Raw genomic sequence first — 18,869 nt, forward strand, 5'->3', positions numbered from 1 at the left:
CTGATTGCGCTGAGACCCTGAGCAGTGTGATGACGTTGAGGGTCTTTCCCAGCGAGCTCGCTTAGGGTGGCTGGGGCTATCATCTGAGTCATAATACTCAGCCTGGGAAGCCGGGGACCCCCTTGCAGTCTGGATTAATTCCAACTGAGGGGGATTAGAGGACAGAGACCTCGCCGTGTCCATAGACTGAGCCCCAGTCATGGATTGCAAAGTTTCAAGGATTTTTGCCATAGTCACAGACATTCCATCAGCAAAAACTGCAAAGTCTGTCCCTGACACCGGGGCAGGACTTACAAGCGTCTCAGCCTGGGTCACTACCCCTCCGGACTCCGGCTGGCGAAGCAGCACCGGATCTGAGCATTGCACACAATGGGGGTCTTTGGAACCTGCTGGTAGAGCAGCCCCACATGCAGCACACGCAGTGTACACAGCCCTAGCCTTGGCAGCCTTGCGTTTTGTGGATGACATGTTGCTGCCTCCTCAGAGCGATCTGGGTCCAGCCAGGAAGCGACCTCACAGTGCAAGAAATAAATAAATATATATATCTGGTGACACAGTACACCAATACACACTGAGGCACTAGAGGGGCCAGCTGAAATGCCGCTTACCGCCCGCTTAAGAGCGGGTGTGTGGTCTCCAAAAGCCCCCTAGTCCAGGTCTCCCAGAGCCTTGCGTCCTTCCTCCAGCCAGACTGCATGTAATGGCTGCCGGCGTCCTGGGAGAGGAGGGGGGGCGGGCCCTGGGCGTTCCTGGCTAAGAGCGGGAAGCCTGCTTCCCTCTGTGCCTAGTGAGAGGGCTGGAGCATGTAAATCAGGCTCCAGCCCTCGTCGCTGCTGCGAAACAGCGTCTCTCCCCTACCCTGATTGACAGGGTGGGGGCGGGAACGAAGCGGAGCTAGGCCGCAAAAAGCCGGGGACTAAAGTTATAAACGCCGCCGCCGTAAAAGCGCGGTCGGCGTGTCCCCGGCGCACCACAAGTCACAGCAGCGCCGCCCGATCCAGTGGGGGTCGGCGCTGCGTTCCCACAACACAAAGTCCCCCAGTAAACTGTAGGAACACTAACTCCAACGTTACGGTCCCCGGCGCACTACAACACCCAGCCAGCCCGGAGTGTGTCTGTGCCTGCCGGGGACACAGAGTACCTGTATGATGCAGGGCCATGTCCCTGATTGTACTCCTGCTCCGTATCCATCAGGTGCTATGGGTCTGTGGATGGAGCCCGGCGTCAGAGCTTAGAGGCCGGCAGGATCCCACTTCCACAGAGCCCTACAAGGGGATGTGGAAGGAAAACAGCATGTGGGGCTCCAGCCCCTGTACCAGCAATAGGTACCTCAACCTTACAACACCATCCACGGGTGAGAAGGGAGCATGCTGGGGGCCCTATATGGGCCCTCTTTTCTTCCATCCGAAATAGTCAGCAGCTGCTGCTGACTAAAATCTGTGGAGCCATGCGTGGATGTCTGACCTCCTTCGCACAAAGCTTGAAAACTGGAGAACCCGTGATACCACGGGGGGGGTATAGCCAGAAGGGGAGGGGCCTTGCACTTTTTAGTGTAGTGCTTTGTGTGGCCTCCGGAGGGCAGTAGCTATACCCCAATCGTCTGGGTCTCCCAATAGAGCGCTGAAGAAATTTGCTTTCCAAAATTCAAATATTGCTCCTTCTGTTCCGAGCCCTCCCATTTGTCCAAACAGAGGTTTCTGATCACATGTGGGGTATCGGCGTGCTCATAAGAAAGTGGGGAACAAGTTTTGGGGTCCATTTTGTTGTGTTATTTCTTCTAAAAGTGAATAAATTTGGGTTAGAGCAACATTTTTAGGTAAAATTTAATTTTTGCTTTTTTTCATTCCACATTGCTTTTGTTCATGTGAAGCACCTGAAGGGTTAATAAACTTCTTGAACGTGGTTTTGAGTACTTTGGGGGGTGCAGTTTTTAGAATGGTGTCACTTTTGGGTATTTTCTATCATCTAGGCCTCTCAAAGTCACTTCAAATGTGATGTGGTCCCTAAAAAAATGGTTTTGTAAATTTTGATGTAAAAATGAGAAATCGCTGATAAACTTTGAACCCCTCTAACTTCCTAACAAAAAAAAATTTTGTTTCCAAAATTGGTCTGATGTAAAGTAGATAAGTGGGAAATGTTATTTATTTTTTTCCAATTTAAGATTTTATTAACTTTCAAGGGAATTACAAAATTAAAACATACATCATACATCCATGCTGTACCAAATGATACAAATCAGAAATCCCAAGTCAATGCAATACCATGCCTTCGCAGGCTTCGTGATATTCTATGGATAGTAGAAATAATACCCGGGTAAACATTTAAAACCTTAGATGATAATGTAACAAGAAGAAGAGATTAAGTTGAGTGATAGTCATAGAATCCAAAGAAGGAGAGGTATTCCAGAGGAAAGAGGGGAGAGATAGAAAGCAGGGTGAGGCGACCGGGGCTGATGCCTTGTCTATTGAGCTAAAATTTGTCAAGAGGGTGGTGTGTACTGTCTAAAAGAGAAAAGGCCAGGGTGCCCCCAATCCGGAGATTAAATTAGTTCAAGAAATTTCTCACTGGACAGGAAAGACTCCCACTGGAACCACTTAGTGGCTGTCTCCACTGTTTGCCCTCGTGATTGGGCCATCACCATCTCCATGCGATGGATCACATTTACCTCTGTTACCCACTCGTCCAATGTCGGGGGGGTAGAGTCTTTCCATCGCCGTGGGACCACTGTCTTGGCGGCCTGAAGAAGGTGACCCAAAATAGATTTTTTAAAAACCTTTTCCGGTACGTTAAAGATATACAGTAAAGCTGCCTCCGGGCGGCTGGGTACTACGATCCCTGTAACCTCTTTTATGGCTACCAGTACTTTGTTCCAAAAGACCGACAGGCCCGGGCAGTGCCACCAGATGTGAGACATGGTGCCTCCTGAGGCCCCGCAACGCCAGCACGTGTCCGGTATTTCGGGGCACCACGCATGAAGAGACGCCGGAACCCTGTACCACCTGGAAAGTATTTTATAGCTGGTTTCTTGCATCCTAGTGGCAACTACCGACCTATGGGTCAAGCGGAAACAACGCTCCCATAGATTCCTGGGGATCGTTTGGTTGAGTTCCAACTCCCAAGTTCTACAAAAGCGAGGAAGCGACCCCTCAGCTGCACTAGTCATAAGCTTATACACCCTTGATATTGCATGACGCGTGTCGGAAGGCCCAGTGCAAAGGTTTTCAAAAGGAGTTTGGGGTGGGGAATGAGCCCTGGTAGTGTCCTGAGAGGCTAGGAAATGCTTGAGTTGAGCATACTCAAAGTTAAATCGCATTTTGAAATTCCGGCCCTCTACTATCTCCAGGAGTGGGATGAGAGACCCGCCCGGAGCCACCCGGTTTAATCTTAAAGGAGTCAGTTTCGTGCTTCCCAGAAAATTATTAGATGACGCTCCCGGTAAAAACTCCGGGTTATCGGTTAGTGGCATAAGGGGCCCTCCAGGCTGAATCATGAGATTGCGTGATGACACAGAGTGGACCGTTTTCAGTGTTTGTTTAGTACTATAAGACATCTCAATCTTATGTCTGGTGAGGAGCGGCCAGGTCCAGGGCAGGGTCGGTAATGATAAGGGGCACATATCCTGTGCCATACAGACCCAAAGCTTAGAACCAGTATTATGTAAAAGGTCCAGGATCCTGGCATAAGCGGCTGCTAAGTAGTACCGCCTACAGTCAGGTAGTCCTGTCCCTCCCGCATTCTTGGTCCTAGTTAGAACGCTACTCCCTATACGGGCACGCCTTCCGGACCAAACAAATTGATTGAATATGCGCTGCATCTTGGCCCAATAGGATGCTGGAACATAAACCGGAACTGTCTGTATCAAGTACAGCAATCTCGGCAGCGCCGTCATCCTGAGTGCGCTGATCCTGCCGAACCATGAAAGAGTGCCTCTGTGCCACCGGGCTAAATCACCCTCGAGCCGTGACAGGAAACTTTGGTAGTTTAATTGAAAGAGCTTGGACAAGTCAGATGGGATCTTGATGCCCAAGTACCCAATATTACCGTGGGGTGGCCATCTAAAGGGAAAGTTTGGTTTTATAACATTCACAGTTGTTTGGGGTAGAGAAATATTTAAGGCTTCTGATTTATCAAAATTGATTTTAAAATTGGACCATTTGCTAAAGCGGTTCAGCTCCACCATTAAGGATGGGAGAGAGGTGATGGGGTTACATAGATAAATAAGGAGATCATCAGCAAAAGCAGCACATTTATGCTCCCGGTTGGCGATTTTAATTCCCTTTATGTCCGGGTTGGCCCGGATGGCCGACAACAAGTGTTCCATGACTAAGACATACAATAAAGGTGACAAGGGACATCCCTGCCGGGTCCCGTTTCGAATGGAGAAGGGTTTCGACAGAGTGCCATTAATCTTAAGGTGAGCAGTCGGGGCATGGTATAAAGCCATAATTTTGGATGAGAAAACCGGTCCCAAACCTATGTGATCCAAGGTCTGTGCAATTGACTGCCAGGAGACTCTGTCGAAAGCCTTCTCAGCATCCAAAGACAGCAACATCATCGGCAGTTGTTTAGTATGTGCGTGTTGAATTAAATCCAGGGTTTTTATGGTGTTGTCCCTTGCCTCTCTACCCGGAACAAACCCAACCTGGTCCAAATGGATCAGGTCAGGAAGCAAGGGACCAAGTCTATTTGCCAAAAGCTTGGCATAAATTTTTAAATCTACATTAAGAAGTGATATTGGTCTAAAACTACCACACACCGTGGGGTCCTTTCCAGCCTTACTGAGTAATGAGATGTGTGCTGTGGTGGAATGGGGTGGGAAGGGGACAGAGTCCGAAATCGAGTTAAAGGAAAGGAGCATTAGGGGTGCTAATTGTTCCGAAAAGGATTTATAAAATTTGGCGGGGAATCCGTCGGGGCCAGGGCTCTTGTTTCCAGGCGTGTCGCGAATCACTGCCAGCAGGTCCTCCAGTATAAATGGACTTTCCAAGTTGTCAATTATAGAGCTATCGAGACGTCCAAAAGGTGAGGGCATTAAGGGGCCCTCATCACTCGACCTGGGGGGCTCGACCGGTAAATTATATAACTTGGAATAATAGTCGTGGAAAGTATTCGAGATTTCTGGGGTGGCATAGAGTATTTCGTCGCGTGGGTTCTTGATGCAAGGTATGAGGGTATGAGCTCTTTCTTCTCTCAGCGCATTGGCCAACAATCTGCCGGGTTTGTCCCCAAACTCGTAAAACCTCCCCCTTCCCACCTGTATTAGACGCTGATATGAGGAATCAAGCAGTTTTTTAACCTGGAACCTAGCTTGTAAAAGGGCTTGTAGATTTGTGGCCGATAAGGCTCGCTTGTGGATGAGCTCCAGTTCAGAGACCTTCTGGAGAGCTTTTACTATGCTTTGGGCCTTCTCTTTCTTGATTCGGGACCCGTGTTTAATAAAAATACCTCGTAGGACACATTTCAATGCTTCCCACTTATATGTGGGGGCTGTGTCATCTACTGAGTGGTCCTCCATGAACCTAGTAATAGAGGTCTGAATATCAGTAACACAAAGCTCATCCAGTAGCAACGACTCATTCAGCCGCCACGACCCTTTAGGAGCCGAAAGAGAGGGGATCTCTATTGTGCAATACACCGGCGCGTGGTCTGACCACAATATATTATCCATTCCCGTATGATGGATCCATGGGAGAGCGCTATGTTGAATTAGTATGTAGTCAAGACGACTATAAGAGTCCTGAGTGTGTGAATAAAAACTATAGTCTCTGTCCGAGGGATGCTGTATTCTCCAGGTATCAAACAATTGAATGCGCAGTAGAGCTTTTTTGATCCGTTTAATGGTGGTGTATGCAATACTAGATTTCCCTTTGGAATTATCTAATGTGGGGTCGAGGGTGACATTTAGGTCGCCACATAAAATCACCGTGCCCTGTAGCAAGGGGATCGCGACGTCAATCAGACGGGAAACAAAGCTGTCCTGTTTTTGATTTGGGGCGTAAGCATTAATTATTGTGAAAATGTGGGTTCCCACCCTCAGTGAGAGTATAATATATCTTCCAAGACTATCTGTCGTGCACTTTAAGATTTGATGTGGGAGGGATTTATGGATGGCTATTGCCACGCCTTTAGAACGGGAGTCTGGGTTGTCTGAGGATACCCATGTCTGGTAATATTTATTTTTAAGAATAGGGGCATGTCCTTGTTTGAAGTGTGTCTCCTGGAGGCACGCTATTCTCACCTTCCGTTTATGAAGATGATACAGTATCTGTGTCCTTTTCTCCGGAACATTGAGGCCCCTGGCATTGAAAGAAGCAATGGTTAGATCCGCCATCTATAAAAGAGTAGTACATTAGAGATATATAAGAGAGGGTATCGAACACTATCAGCCCGGCCGCCGAGAATAGAAAGAAGGGAAAACTGGAGGCAAGTAGGATATAGTGGGGAGAAGAGGAAAAGAGTAACGAAAACAGGGAGAACATCAGGCAAAAAAAACCTTGCACAGTAAACTAAATCCGAACAATTGTTCCTAGGGAACATATCCGCCTGATCTAGGCAGGACAGAGGATCCCGACCTATTTGGGGAAAAAGGATGTCAGACATAGCCAAGCCGAGCTCCGTGCATTCAAGAAAAACATTAAAGATAACCACAGGAACCGGCAACAATATCAAATATTCATGCAGTACGGGCGATGAATAAACTTAAAGGCAGCATACATTCCACCACTGAGCACATCTATATCGGTCACCGGGGACGGCCCGTCCCCCGACCCCGCCTTTCTCTCGGGGGCAGCCCCCTGCCGGACACAGGAGGCGTGGACCGTCCAGAAGAGGCCGGCCATCCCCTAGGTACCCACTGCTGGAGTAGGGTAGTCGGCCAGGTTGCAATAGGGATTGTAGGTAGATTCAGGCTCTTAGTAAAAGCCGGGAGGTCTTCTGGGGATCGCAAGACCATCCATCGGGAGTCCTTCCGCACCGACAGGGAGAATGGAAATCCCCATCGAAACGGTAGACCCCTCTCCTTCAAGGCATCAAGAAGGGGCTTAAGGGTCGCACGTTGGGCCAGGGTGTGGCGTGAGAGATCCGGCATTATGCGTATGGTAGAGCCATTAAACGACAAGGTTTGTTTCCCCCTAGCTGCTTGTAGGATGGCCTCTTTTACAGCGAAAAAATGCACTCTGCACACGATATCCCTCGGGCGGGGGTCATCTGGATCCGGGGGACGCAGGGCTCTATGGGCTCTATCGAGCTCGAGGGGAGCCCCTGGTGGCCTCTTTAGCAGATTGTTAAAGATAGAACGGAGAGCAGTAGGTATATCAGGAGCGGCAATAGATTCCGGGATACCTCTAATACGTAAATTGTTCCGTCTGTTTCTATTCTCTAAGTCGTCTACATGTTGTTGAAGGGCAAATAGTTGCTTGGATTGGTTTTCTACAGTCTCTTGAATAGATTGAATAGACGTCTGAGAATTTGATTGTTGCTCTGTCAGGGTGTCGACCCTGTGAGTAAGTGAGGAAAGATCTTGCCGTAGTTGGATAAACTCTTGTTTACATTCCGCCACCACTTGATTAGCCAGTGCTGCAATGTCGTTCTTGGTGGGGATCGCTTGCAACAGTGACCGTAGGTCTGCCAGGGAGGCCGGGCGGTCCTCGCCCATCGAGGTAGCAGCGCAAGACGTATTGGGGTATGAATAAAAAGAGTCCTGTATAGCTGGACCGTATATTAGTGTTTGCGTTTGCGTGCTTTGGGGGGTTTTCATATCGTCCCATATTAGTGGCATGGACGTATGGCGCATTGGGGGTGTTCCCAGTGCCCTGGGCCCTCCATCCCGGGGAATCAAAATGCCCATTTCTCTGTCCGAGACTGTCGGGCTCTCAGCCCAGGAAGATCCAGTGGACCATCGATCTGGAGAGGGAGGGGTTGCTTCCCTCTGAGGTGTCCCCCAGGATTCGTTGGCAGCTACCCAGGATTCAGGTGGCTCCCCTGCATTTCCAGCTTCCCCTGCAGGTCTTTTAACCCCTGGAGCATATGCCTGGCTGGTTATTTTACCTCCCTCTCTGGTAGGAGTCCCGCTCCCCAGGCCCTCCCGCGGTCCCCGTACCTGGGTCTTTTCTCCCAGCAGTCCTTCTGGGCATATCGCTGCTCCCTCCTTTCCTCTGGCTGCCGGGCCAGTGTATGCAGACAGGGGCAGCAGTGCATGCAGCGCGGCTTCCCTGTGCAGCGCCTGCTTCTCCCGTGCCCGGGCCTGCCACGGTGATGCATCTTCTTGGCCCGAGCACACGTGCACTCCGTGCACGCACGCCGCATTACTCTCCGTTCCCCTGATGCCGGCCGCCGGTGAGTCATCCGGATTACCCGGCTCCAGCAGAGATGTCGCGGGGCGTGAGGCAGGTAGGACGCCTGCTGCGGTCGACCCATCTTCCCTTCCCGGTCTGCTGGATGGCGTCTCCATGGCGCGGCCGCCATCTTGGAATGGCGCCGCAGATGATGCCGCTTCCTCCACCGCAGGGGGTCCACTGATTCCCGCTGTCCCCGGGTGTTCTTTGGAGGGTCCATCCTTGTCATGTGGGGACCCTGCCGCCTCACCCCTTCTCTGGGTCTTCGGGCCCATCGCCCCAGCGGACACCGGTGCAGGGGCCCCTTCAGGCTGTAGTTCTCTCCCAGGCTGAGAGGCAGTCCCAGGCTCCCGGGAACGGGTGAGGTACACCCCAATCGTGCCCTGAGATGCAGGAAGTTGCCCTGAGGTGTTGGGCTTGTTTTTCTTGGTGGATTTGCCCATTATATATATAGTAAACCGGCCCTTTGGATGGATATTTAGAGGAGCTCTAACAAGCAGCTTCCTCACTCGGCCATGTCCAGCTCCACCCCCGAAATGTTATTTATTAACTATTTTGTGTCACAGAAATCTCTGGTTTAACGGTATAAAAATTCAAAAGTTGAAAATTGCAAAATTTTCAAAATTTTTGCCAATATTCAATTTTTTTCATAAATAAACGCAAAAAATATTGTCCTAAATTTGGTACTAACATGAAGTCCAATATGTGACGAAAAAACAATCTCAGAATCACCGGGATCCGTTGAAGCGTTCTAGAGTTATAACCTCATAAAGTGACACTGGTCAGAATTGCAAAATTTGGTCTGGTCATTAAGGTGAAAATTAGCTCCGTCACTAAGGGGTTAATTCAAAGATAAAAAAAATAAAAAAACGCGACACCTTCCCTTTAAAAATCAAAGTTTGAAAATGGCTAAATTTTCACCAAATTTCCGATATTTTCTCAAAATAAACACAAATATATCGTCATAAGATTTACCACTATCATGAAGTACAATATGTCACCAAAAAAAATAAACTCAGAATAACCAGGATTCATTGAAGCGTTCGAGTTATAACCTCAAAGTGACACTGGTCAGAATGAAACAAAATGGCCTCATCATGAAGGTGACACCAGGCTCGGAGGTGAAGGGGTTAATATATCCGGATAGGGACAACATAGAGCGAGTGAAACTGTACAGTAAGGGCTCATTCAGACGACCATTCCATCTGTCCTGGTCAGTTCTTGTTTTTTTGCGGATCTACTGACAGGACCACCTTTTCAATGTCTTTTGTGTAGGATCGGATGGCACATGGAAGCACCTCTATGTGCATCTGTTCCTACAAAAAAAACACATCGGATGACGTATGTCCGTTCCGTTATTATGTTACATGTCCTATTCTGTTCTATACCTGACCGTGACTCAAAACAAGACAATGGGTCCGCAAAATTCCCGAAAGCCACACGGAAGCACTTCCGTGTGACTTCCGTCAAGTGCCCCTACAGTTTGTGTCTCGCACCAGCCCTGCAGCTGCTCGCACTGCAGTGTGTCAGCATCTGCGTGCACAGAAGTGTCAGCAGCTGTGGGAATAAGGCGTGCAGACATTAGGAGGTTAGCAAAGTTCATTACCTGCTGTGATGAAGTCCTGCACTCCTCACGTCAGCGCTCGTCACTGAGTTCAATGTCCGCCGCGTACTCACATCAAGTCTCACGAGTGGCCCAAAACTGTAACTAGCGGTGACGTCACGGACTCATGCGATACTTCGGTTGTGAATGCGGTGGACAATGGAAGTCAATGACGAGCGCTGACATCAGGAGTGCAGCGGCATCCATCACCGCAGGTAATGTACCTAGCTAACAACCTGACATCGGCGCTCATCATGCCCTGCAGTGACCTTGGCTGACCTATTCATGTTAGCTCAAGTCACTGCACTGCTCTCCTAGCCAATGGGGAACATTCTGTTCTTCATTGACTGGGACAGTGACTATGGTATGGATCATCGTGGGACCCCCTAACTGGATTAGCCGGACCCAGATTTGTTTTTTCTTTTCAATAAATTGGTGAAAGAGGGAATGTGTTGGGGAGTGTTTTTTCAAATAAAAATTTGGTTTGCCGTTTTTTTTTTTTTTCTTATTACTGCACTATTGATATCGGGTATCTGATAGATGCCGAGACATCACTAACCTCTGGGCTTGATGCTAGGTGGCATTACACAGCTGGTGTCAACCACATACTGTATATTACCCAGTTTGCCACCGCACCAGGGCATTCGGGATGAGTCGGGTTAAGTCCCAGGATTGTCACATCTAATGGATGCAGTAATTCCGTCCTGCTGCTAGCTGATATTTTTAGGCTGGGGGACTCCCAATAACGTGGGTCTCCCCAGTCTGAGAATACCAGCCCCCAGCTGTGTGGCTTTATCTTGGCTGGTATCAAAATTGGGGGGAACTGCATGCAGTTTTTTTTTTTTTTGAATGATTATTTATTGTACTGTACGATATAGGCTCGCCCATCAGCGGCTGTGATTGATTGCAGTCAGACAGCTGTCACTCAGCGTTGGGACGCGTCTGACTGTAACCAATCACAGACGGGGGGAGGAGTGAATATGTATGAGCCTAGTGAGCGGCCGGCTTGGGAAGAACAAAGAGCTGCCGCTGGAGCAGTGTGACAGCCGCCCCAGTGATTAGTGAGCATGTAGCGCTTGTCCTACCCCTTTGCGCCATAATCTGTTCCCCATAGACCTTATATGGGTCCAGCATTTGGCCAGATACCCTGGACTGAATATAACTCTCCTTCCGCTTTTTTGCAGTCCGCAAAAAAATACAGAAGTCACACGGATCATATACGGAACAGGACGGATGTAGTTGTCACATAGATGCATCTGTGGAAAAACAGGCCCGCTTTAAGCGGACCGCAAAAATGGAACGGTCGTGTGAATGTAGCTTTAGGCTAAGTTCACACATCCGTTTTTTCCAATCAGGCACAATCCGGTTTGTGCCTGATGCAAAGGATCCGTCTCAGATTGTGTAAAAACGGATGCGACGGATGCGTTAAAAAAAGTATCGGATTTGGGTTTTTTAAAAAAATTTTTTTTTATGCAGAGAGAGAGACCCCATCATCACCGCACAAACACCGGCACTATCGTCCCCACCATCACTGCTCACACACAGACACTACAGCCCCCATCATCACCGCACAAGCAGGCACTCTCCCACGCATCATCACCGCACACGCAGGCACTAGCGGACGCATCATGACCGCACACGCAGGCACTAGCGCACGCACCACCACGGCACACGCAGGCACTACAGCCCCCATCATCACCGCACAAGCAGGCACACTCGCACGCATCATCACCGCACACGCAGACACTACAGCCCCCATCATCACCGCACAAGCAGGCACTACAGCCCCCATCACCGCACACGCAGAAACTCTCGCACGCATCATCACTGCACACACAGGCACTACCTCAGTGACGACAGCGCGACTCCCTTCAGTTGCTGCGTGGAGCGGCGGTGTTCTACTGCCGCTCCTGTCAGCTTCATGTAGCAGAGCTGAAATCGTCGTGGGACCTCTGTGGATTACGTCGGACCTGGAGGGGTATTTGGGGATTTTAATAAAATGGTGAAAGAGGGGTTTTTGTTTTCTTTTATTCCAAATAAAGTATTTTTTTGGGTGTATGTGATTATTTACGTTCACTTACAGGTTAATCATTGGGGGTGTCTCAGACGCCTGCCATGATTAACCCCTTATTACCCTGATTGCCACCGAACCAGGGCAATTCGGGAAGAGCCGGGTAGAGTCCCGGGACTGTCGCATCTAATGGATGCAGCAATTTCGGGCGACTGCTGGCTGATATTGTTAGGCTGGGGGGCTCCCCATAACGTGGGGCTCCCCATCCGGAGAATACCAGCCTTCAGCCATGTGGCTTTATCTTGTCTGGTATCAAAATTGGGGAGGACCACACACAGTTTTGTTTTTTTTATTTATTTTACTGCACGATATAGACCAGCCCACCGGCGGCTGTGATTGGTTGCAGTGAGACAGCTGTCACTCAGCGTGGAGGCGTGTCTGACTGCAACCAATCATATGCGCCGGTGAAGCAGCGAATACAAGATTGAATAATGGGCGGCATTTTCAAATCAGGAGAAGCCGCCAGAGCTTTGTGACAGCCGTACAGTGCCGCGACCCTGTTCGGTGAGTGAATGAGTCAGTGAATGAGAGAGTTGGAGAGAGTGAGTGATTGATTTTCTGACAATGACTTTTTATCACTTCTCGGCATGCTCAGAAGTAAAACTCGACTTTCATTATACACCATGCCGCACAGCGCCGCTATGCGTTTTTTTGCCGCTGGCAAAAAATGTTCCTCTCGGCGTCCTGTGCGGCCGCCGGAGTGACGATTTTTGCCGCATCCGGCAAAAATCGGATCAAACGCAAGTACATGCGGCACAATCCAGCACTAATAAAAGTCTATGAGGAAAAAACGCACCCGGCGGCAAAAAAAACTTGGATGCGTTTTTCGCGCAAATTGCCGGATTGTGCCGCAGAGCAAAAAACTGACATAACCTAGGCTGCTTTCACACATCTGGTTTTTGCAGTGTGGCTCAATCCGGCTTAAAAACCTATGCAACGGATGCGGCGAAAAAAACCCAGATCCGTTGCATAAGTTTATCCATGCGGCCCGTCCGTTTTTTGACGGATGTGGCTTGATACTGAGCATGCGCAGTGCAAAAACCGCATCTGGCCGCCGTATGCTGTTTTTGCCGCAGGACGCCGCATCCGGCGTCCATAGGCTTGCATTGTACATCGCACCGCATCGCGCCGTATCCGCCGCGATGCGTTTTTTTCGCCACACAAAAAAAAGGGCCAGGCAACGCTCCATCCGGCCGCCGCATGGGCTAAATATGCCGCATCCAGCAAAAACCGGACGCAACGCAAGGTCATGTGGCACAATACGGTGCTAATGCAAGTCTATGCGGAAAAAAACCGCAACCGGCGGCAAAAAAAAAACAAAACCGGATGTGTGAAAGCAGCGAGCGGCGTCAGGAGGGAAGTGACCCAATCTAATCCCATACAGACAGATCCTGATAGAGCCGCACAGACGGGAACACGTTCTGTCTCCTGGAGTGTGAGCAGCACTGAGGGGGTTAATGTAATGGGGAATCTCCACACCCCTCCTCCTGCAGAGCCGCACACTGGATATATGGCTGTGACTAAATCCTAGTGGTGAAAGCTCCGCTCCCTCTGCCACCAGGATTTCCCCGCTCCCCTTTATCACACACAGTCTGTTCTCGGCGCCATCATTACCCGACTCTCTCCCTCTCTGCAGCTTCTTCTCTCACATGCGGCCTTTACCTATGGTACGGCAGCGTCTAGAGTGGAGTTGATTTTTTGAGGGAAAGCCGTCACCGGAAGGGGCGGGGCCTCCTCAGTGCAGAGCTGTGGGCGGGAAGCAGCAGTGCTCGGGCTCCTCTGTGCAGAGCGGACGGATCCTGACCCTGAGGTGGAGAATATTCAGCTTTTCCTCATTAGTTTTATCTCTGGGGTCTGTATTTTGGGGGCACAGAACAGTGTCTCCGGTCAGTGCTGTGGGCTGCAGTTCGTGTATATCTCACAGGGAATGTACTGAAGCTGCAGCACCGTGCTGTGGAGGCTTTCATAAGGAATGTGGGGGTTACACTAGGCAGGAGGTGACGCTGCATGTTTAGGGGGCTTGCAGGAGGCAATGTGGAACGTTTTAGGGGACTTGCACTTGCCAGGGAGAGACGCTGCACGTTTGGGGGCGCTCGCACTGGGCAGGCTCGCACTGGACAGGGGGTGACACCATGTTTGGGGGGCTTGCACTGGGCAGGAGGTGATGCTGCAGGTTTGGGGGGCTCACAGGGGGCGATGCTGAACACTTGGGGGAGCTTGCACTAGGCAGGGGGCTATACTGCACATTTGGGGGGGCTCGCAGGGGGTAATGCATGTTTGGGGGGCTCATGCTGGGCAGGGGGTGATGCATGTTTGGGGGGCTCACGCTGGGCAGGGGGTGATGCATGTTTGGGGGGCTCACGCTGGGCAGGGGGTGACGTTGCAGGTTTGGCGGGCTTGCAGGGTGTGATGCTGAATGTTTGGGGGGGCTTGCACTGGGCAGGGGGCTATACTGCACGTTTGGGCGCGGCTTGCATGGGGCGACGGTGCACGTTTGGTGGGCTCTCACTTGGCAGGGGGCGATGCTGCACATTTGGAAGGGCTTGCAGGGGGCTATGCTGCACGTTTGGGGGGTCTCACACTGGGCAGGGCGCGATGTTGCAGGTTTGAGGGGCTCGCAGGGGGTGATGCTGAAAGCTTGGGGGGTGCTTCCACTGGGCAGATGGCTATACTTCACGTTTGGGGGGTCCAAGACTGCAAGTTTGGGAGGCTCGCACTGGACAGGGGGCTATACTGCACATTTGGGGGGGCTTGCAGGGGGCGACGCACGTTTGGGAGGCTGGCACTGCGCAGAAGGGCGACTCTGCACATTTGGTTGGGGGGCTCGCCCTGGGCAGCAGGATACTTGGTTCGCATTGTGGGGGCTCGCCCCCTGGGCAGCGGAGCGTTGGTTCGCTTTGTGGGGGCTCGCCCTGGGCAGTAGGGCGTTGGTGCGCGTTGTGGGGGCTCGCCCTGGGCAGGGGGTGATGCTGCACGTTCTGGGGGCTCGCACTGGGCAGGGGGCAGTGCTGCACGTTGTGGGGGGGCTCGCACTGGGCAGGGGGTGACGCTGCATGTTGGGTGGGGTTCGCAGAGGGAAGCTGCACATTTTAGTGGGGCTCACACTAGGTAGGGGGCGACTGCGCATTCTGGGGCTTGCACGGGGCTGTGTTGCACTTTGGGGGGGCTTGCAAGGTGCACTAGGCAGGGGGCAACATGTTGGGGGCGCTCGTGCTTGGCAGGGTGCCATGTTGCACGTTGGGGGGATCGCGTGCTGGGCAGGGGGCCGTGTTGCACGTTGGGGGGGGGGGGGCTCGCAGGGAGAGCGGCTGCATGTTGGGGGCGGGGGGGCTCGCAGGGAGAGCGGCTGCACGTTGGGGGCGGGGGGGCTCGCAGGGAGAGCGGCTGCACGTTGGGGGCGGGGGGTCTCGCAGGGAGAGCGGCTGCACGTTGGGGGCGGGGGGGCTCGTAGGGAGAGCGGCTGCACGTTGGGGGCGGGGGGGCTCGCAGGGAGAGCGGCTGCACGTTGGGGGCGGGGGGGCTCGCAGGGAGAGCGGCTGCACGTTGGGGGCGGGGGGGCTCGCAGGGAGAGCGGCTGCACGTTGGGGGCGGGGGGGCTCGCAGGGAGAGCGGCTGCACGTTGGGGGCTCGCAGGGAGAGCGGCTGCACGTTGGGGGCGGGGGGGGGGCTCGCAGGGAGAGCGGCTGCACGTTGGGGGCGAGGGGGGGCTCGCAGGGAGAGCGGCTGCACGTTGGGGGCGGGGGGGCTCGCAGGGAGAGCGGCTGCACGTTGGGGGCGGGGGGGCTCGCAGGGAGAGCGGCTGCACGTTGGGGGCGGGGGGTGCTCGCAGGGAGAGCGGCTGCACGTTGGGGGCGGGGGGGCTCGCAGGGAGAGCGGCTGCACGTTGCGGGCGGGGGAGCTCGCAGGGAGAGCGGCTGCACGTTGCGGGCGGGGGGGCTCGCAGGGAGAGCGGCTGCACGTTGCGGGCGGGGGGGCTCGCAGGGAGAGCGGCTGCACGTTGCGGGCGGGGGGGCTCGCAGGGAGAGCGGCTGCACGTTGGGGGCGGGGGGGCTCGCAGGGAGAGCGGCTGCACGTTGGGGGCGGGAGGGCTCGCAGGGAGAGCGGCTGCACGTTGGGGGGCTCGCAGGGAGAGCGGCTGCACGTTGGGGGGGGGGGGGGGGGCTCGCAGGGAGAGCGGCTGCAATATTGGTGGGGGTGGACGGCTCGCACTAGGCAGGGCTGTGGAGTCGGAGTCGTGGAGTCGGAGTCGGAGCTCATTTTGGTGGAGTCGGAGTCGGTATAAAATGCACCGACTCCGACTCCTAAAATATATAATAAATTGGGGACAGGAGTGCAATGCAGAATGTGCTGAATATTTTACTAAATAACAACATTTAGTATAATGCTTATATTTAAGTGAAAAATGTATTGTAGTACAATGTGAACATCAGACATTTAATTGTTTTTATGATACAATAATCAAGATATTTGGATAGAACATAAAATATTTATTGGAATACAACTTTAGAACACAAAAAAACTAATAAATTGTAAATATGTAATATATATAATATATATATATATACAGTGTATATACACACACACAAGATATATATGTAATCTACTGTATATTACATAGTGTATTACATATTTACAATTTATTACAGTTTTTTGTGTTCTAAAGTTGTATTCCAATAAATATATTTTATGTTCTATCCAAATATCTTGATTATTGTATCATAAAAATTATTAAATGTCTGATGTTCACATACACATATTCATGTACTACAATAAATTTTTCACCTAACTATAAGCAATATATGTAGGAGCCGGAGCCGGAGTCGGAGTCGGTGCAAGAGAATTGTCGGAGTCGGAGTCGAAGGTTTGGCTTACCGACTCCACAGCCCTGGCACTAGGTAGAGAGTGATGCTTAACTTTGGCGGGGCTTGCTGGGCAGGGGGCCGTGTTGCACGTTGGGGGGGGGGGGGGGGGGGCTCGCACAGGGAACTCTGTGTGTTTATTAATCTTCTCCCTTTGTTTTTCAAATACAGCTTGTTACTACTGGCATCTGGGTGTAATTGCCCCCCGTCGTCCCACCGTAGAGACTGAGAGAACAGTGTGGTCTAATCCCCATCAGACCTCCTGTGTCCTCCAATGTATTCAACAGGATTTTTATGGTAAATGGAGAAATACAATTTTTACACCTAAAACGCACGAGACTCCGATACAAAAGATTTTTTTCTTTCATTGTCACCAATGTCCAACATGGCTTTATTCTACGTATTGATTTGTAAAGTTGATTGTTATGTATTTGTATCCCTGACCTGTCTCCTTCCCATTACCCTGTAGACTGTGAGCCCCCGAGGGCAGGGTCCGCTCCCCTCTGTACCAGTCTGTCAGGATTGGTTTATTCACATCTGTATTTTTTGTGTAACCCGTTCCCATGTACAGCATGGAATCAATGGTTCTCTATAAAAATAACTATAAATATTTCTCCTTTTTGTTAGAATTATTGATATACTTGTTTTATTAAAACTGTTCTAGACGTATGGGTGAATGTTCATTTCTATATTGATAAAGCTCGGTGTGACATTAGTGATCAAGTCACTGCCGGATGGATCTGTATCGGGCTGTGTTCACACATTGCTGTAGGTAATTTCCAGTTCTCGCATGTAGACCCACAGTAAATTGTTCAGATCTCGCTGACCATTTATTTTCTGTCTTTAGCAGCCCCTGATCCTCTTATGCCCCACATTTATTAGGCCCTAGTCCTGTTTCTCGGTGTTTCCCTCTTTTTGTGGCAACATAACTCCATGAGGCTCACACCGCCTGATTCAGGTCATTTGGAGCGAAACCGTTTTTTTTTTTTTTTTCTTCATTTAAAGAGACGTAAGTCGCTGAGGGTCTGAAGCTGTTGTCACCACTGTTCCATAGGATGGGCTCTGGCAGAGGTCACACTACATATTTTACAGAGGGGTAACAATACTCCTTAGAAATTTTGAGAAGTATTTTTAGCCGCTGAAATTTTCATGTCTAGCACAGGAACAGCAGCAGCTGCAGGCAACCCGCAGTTGTCTGCTGTACCTTGGCTGGTTATGAAAAATAGAGGGGATTACATGCTTATTTCTTATTTTTCAAATTTTTAGATTTAAAACAATTTTGTGGGGTCCCCTCCATTTTACTAAAAACCAGCCATGGTACAGCAGACAACTGGGGGATGATATTATTAGGGTGGAAAGGGCCATGGTTATTTGGCCCTTTCCAGCCTAAGGGCTCATGCGTACTTGCATGCATTTACGCTGCGTATTGCACTGCAGTGTAAATGCATGTGTCCTGCGTTCACTCTACAATCTATGTAGATTGTGCATGATACGTGCGCACGTTGCTTTTTTGAACGCAGCGATTTGGGTGCTAGAATTTTGACCCAAATCCGTGCGTTCATAAAAGCAGCATGTCAATAATTTGTGTGTTGTGGGGGCAGCAGCCATAGCGCATGAAATCGGCTTTTTTTTAACTAAAACAAACTGCATCCATTATGCTGTGTTTCTGCAGCGATTTGAAGTGCACATGTGCTGTAAAATCGCTGCTGAGTAGTCAGCAGTTACATGCGCATGAGCCCTTACAATAGCAGCCCACAGACACCTGAGAAGTGGCACATCCATTAGAGGCGCCAATTCTGGTGCTGGACTCGGCTCTTCCCGTTGCTCTGGTGCGATGGCAAATCGGGTAATTGTAGGGTTGATTCCAGCTGGTATCAAGCCTTAAGCCTGCTTTACACGTTGCAATTTCGCATACGATTTCGTATGCGATTTGCAACGCCCCCATCGTATGTGTGGCACGTTCAATTTGAACGTGCCGCACAAACTATTAACCCCCATCACAT

The 18,869-nt window shown here is 50.9% G+C and overlaps 1 protein-coding gene and 1 pseudogene across 1 annotated transcript in view; both read right to left on the reverse strand.

Moving 5' to 3' along the window:
- Positions 1-13,701, reverse strand: part of LOC142312009 (uncharacterized) — a 195,986-nt pseudogene extending 182,285 nt beyond the window's left edge.
- LOC142312857 (uncharacterized) overlaps positions 1-18,869 on the reverse strand; it is a 531,686-nt gene that overhangs the window by 399,121 nt on the left and 113,696 nt on the right. The gene's annotated exons all lie outside the window — the stretch shown is intronic.

Source organism: Anomaloglossus baeobatrachus, chromosome 5 (assembly GCF_048569485.1).
Source record: "Anomaloglossus baeobatrachus isolate aAnoBae1 chromosome 5, aAnoBae1.hap1, whole genome shotgun sequence".
Classification (NCBI taxonomy): Eukaryota; Metazoa; Chordata; class Amphibia; order Anura; family Aromobatidae; genus Anomaloglossus; species Anomaloglossus baeobatrachus.